The sequence below is a fragment of the Triticum dicoccoides genome, chromosome 7B, assembly GCF_002162155.2.
Source record: "Triticum dicoccoides isolate Atlit2015 ecotype Zavitan chromosome 7B, WEW_v2.0, whole genome shotgun sequence".
NCBI lineage: Eukaryota > Viridiplantae > Streptophyta > Magnoliopsida > Poales > Poaceae > Triticum > Triticum dicoccoides.
In genome coordinates, this window is record NC_041393.1 from 431,299,975 (window position 1) to 431,303,552 (window position 3,578).

Genomic DNA, 3,578 nt, shown 5'->3' on the forward strand with positions numbered 1-3,578 from the left:
TCCTAGGAGTAGGAAAGGAGGAGTCCTACTCCTACTAGGAGGAGGATTCCTCCTCCTTGGCGCGCCCCAAGGGACCGGACGGCCTCCCCCCTTGCTCCTTTATATATGGGGGCGGGGGCACCCCATAGACACACAAGTTGATCTTCGTGATCGTTCCTTAGCCGTGTGCGGTGCCCCCCTCCACGATATTACACCTCGGTCATATTGTAGCGGTGCTTAGGCGAAGCCCTGCGACGGTTGAACATCAAGATCGTCACTATGCCGTAGTGCTGACGGAACTCCTCCCCGAAGCTTTGCTGGATCGGAGCCTGGGGTGCGTCATCGAGCTGTACGTGTGTCAAGAACTCGGAGGTGCCGGAGTAACGGTGCTTGGATCGGTTGGACCAGGAAGACATACAACTACTTCCTCTACGTTGCGTCAACGCTTCCGCTTCGGTCTACGAGGGTACGTAGACAACACTCTCCCCTCTCGTTGCTATGCATCACCATGATCTTGCGTGTGCGTAGGAAATTTTTGAAATTACTACGTTCCCCAACATCAAGAACTCGTGTCACTGAGAGAGTCTCATAACGAACTGGCTTTAGAAAAAGCTTCTCTCTTCGCCAAGGAATATGTTCAACTTCCCGATGGTTTCGTACCCCCATACTTAACTTGCCTAGAACGTAGCAATGCAGATTGTCATGCTGAAACTTCCAATCTGAAAGAGAACACCGCTACTACTAGTGGTACCACTAACCCCTCTTATGAGGATTTTGCCGCTCTTACTGAAGAAAATTGCAGGTTAAGAGGCTTACTAGAGACTGGAATGCTAAGGAGCCTGAAAGGGCATCAAACCTTGTGTGATGTGCTCAAGAAGTCCATTCTTCACAAAAATCCTCAGAAGGAAGGATTAGGTTTCGAAAAGAAACTCAATGTGGATGGTTCATACTGGGCTCCCGAACAATATCCTCGTACAATCTGGATTCGAGCAAATAGTAAAACCCTTGAACCTGAAACTCTATCTGGTTATCTTTCGTCCATTTCTGTTGAAACTGATAAGTTAAATGACTTAAGTTACAAACTCTTCAAGCAATAGAATGGTAAGGTTTTCGCTCAATATGTTGGAACTAACTGCAGGGCAGGCTCTCCCAAGAAGCAAATTTGGGTGAAGAAAAATACCATTGAAAATCTATCTGTTACTGATAATCTGACTCTGCAGGATAATCCTGAAGGAAATATACCCTAGAGGCAATAAATAAGTTATTATTTTATATTTCCTTATTTCATGATAAATGTTTATTATTCATGCTAGAATCATATTAACCGGAAACTTGATACATGTGTGGATACATAGACAAACACCGTGTCCCTAGTATGCCTCTACTTGACTAACTCCTCAAGAAATTTTTATGGAATATTTAATGAATATTTTGATGGTATGTATGTTGCCATTCTCTTAGTGGTGTCATGTGAACGTCGACTACATGACACTTCACCATATTTGAGCCTAAGGGAATGCATTGTGGAGTAGTCATTAGATGGTGGGGTGCGAGAGTGACAGAAGCTTAAAACCCCAGTTTATGCGCTATTCCGTAAGGGACCGATTGGATCCAAAAGTTTAATGCTATGGTTAGAATTTATTTTTAATACTTTTCTCGTAGTTGCGGATGCTTGCGAGAGGGTTAATCATAAGTAGGAGGTTTGTTCAAGTAAGAACAACACCTAAGCACCGGTCCACCCACATATCAAACTATCAAAGTACCGAACACGAATTAAGCCAACATGATGAAAGTGACTAGACGAATTCCCGTGTACCCTAAAGAACACTTTGCTTATCATAATAAACCGTTTTAGCCTGTCTTTTGCCTCAAAAGGATTGGGCTACCTTGCTGCACTTTTGTTACTACTATTGTTACTTGCTCGTTACAAATTACCTTGCTACCAAACTACTCCGCTACTTATAATTTTAGCACTTGCAGACATTACCTTGCTGAAAACCACTTGTCATTTCCTTCTGCTCCTCGTTGGGCTCGACACTCTTACTTATTGAAAAGGGCCACAATTGACCCCATACACTTGTGGGTCATCAAGGAGAAACATGAAAAAGTTGCACCACCTGTTCAGTCCCACCAGGTCCTACCACCAGTGCTGCCGCAGCAGGGTGAAGAAGTTTTTGTTCCACCACCACCAATCGCTGAGTCACCAAAAGAAAAGGCCCTTGATCTAGAGTCTGAGAAAGTCGCTGAAGGAGTTCCAGCGAAGAAAAATGATTAACAGTCAAATGATCCCATGCCATCTGCTTCAAAGAAGGATATTGTACCTCATGTTCCCGTGCATTCCTCTGATGAGAACGCATCTGCAGCTGATGATGTTCAATCGATGGAAATCAGCGAAGAAGTTTATTGGAAAAACCCTCAAGAATCCTTTCCACTGTTTTCATCTGAGTATGGCCCCCATGGCCCAGCTTTCAATGAGCAGCTTCACTCTTTGAAGCTTGCATTCTTTGGGGTGAGCCCCTATGAAGGAGAAATAACATCTCTATCACTGAGGTTCTGGACAGAGGAGCAGGCAATATATTATGCTCGGATCTTGTTTGGCAAGCACATGATTTTCAATCACGAGATGTTGAACTTCGCCAAGCAGGAATGCCTTGCTTCCACAACACCCTTGACCATATTGAACATGCTCTTCTGAAGGGTTTCATGCGCTTCAATCATGGATGGAACAAAGAGATTATTCTTTAGTTCTATGCAATGTTGTACATCACAGGGAAGATGGAAAACACTTCAACTTTGACGCTCGAATGGATGACAGGCCGAGAGAGAATCAAATGCTCAGTGGATCATTTTTTGTCCCTCATCACTTTGCCTCCAGGCAAATTTGAAAATGACAGAGAACATAGACTGCATTTCTGAGAAGTGTCAGATGCACAACTCCATATCATGATGGATCCCACTTTGTGGGTGATGAATGCATCAATGTTGACCCGAAGAAGTTGGCCTATGACAATAAAGTGGTATTCCACATTCTGTGTATGTCGGTGCAACAGACCCTGGGTATGTTGCCCTGACTGTGCACAGGCACGGGAACAAGATTATGGCCCCAGGTCACACCAGAGTACAAGAGACCAAGATCATCGAAGGACCAGCATGCAGAACAAGAGGACCAAGATCAAGCCAGAGAAGCAAGATACCACCAGGGGAAAAGCCTCCCTTGCCGGGAAAACGAGCTTGGCAAGGGCAGAGCCTCCTCTAGAAGAAAATGTTCAAGACATCTCGGCAGGGCCTGCCGGGACTCGTGGAGGCAAGAAACACCTCACCAACCACTCCACCACGACCCATGTCGTCGACCAGTGCGATGTCAAGCCGCAAAGTGACTAAGTGGCAACCATTCGCCACATGGCAGCCTCTTTCTACAGGAAAACCTACAGACGACACCCGTCCTGCGACGTGTCAAGCAAGCAGGCGTGAAGCTGGCAAAATATGCCCGGCAAGAACGATGTGACATTGAGCGGCGCATTTAATGCGGTCTGTTAGCCTGCAGAGTTAGGTATGATAGCACTGTTTGTTATCTTATCAGTGCATAATGACTGATTTGC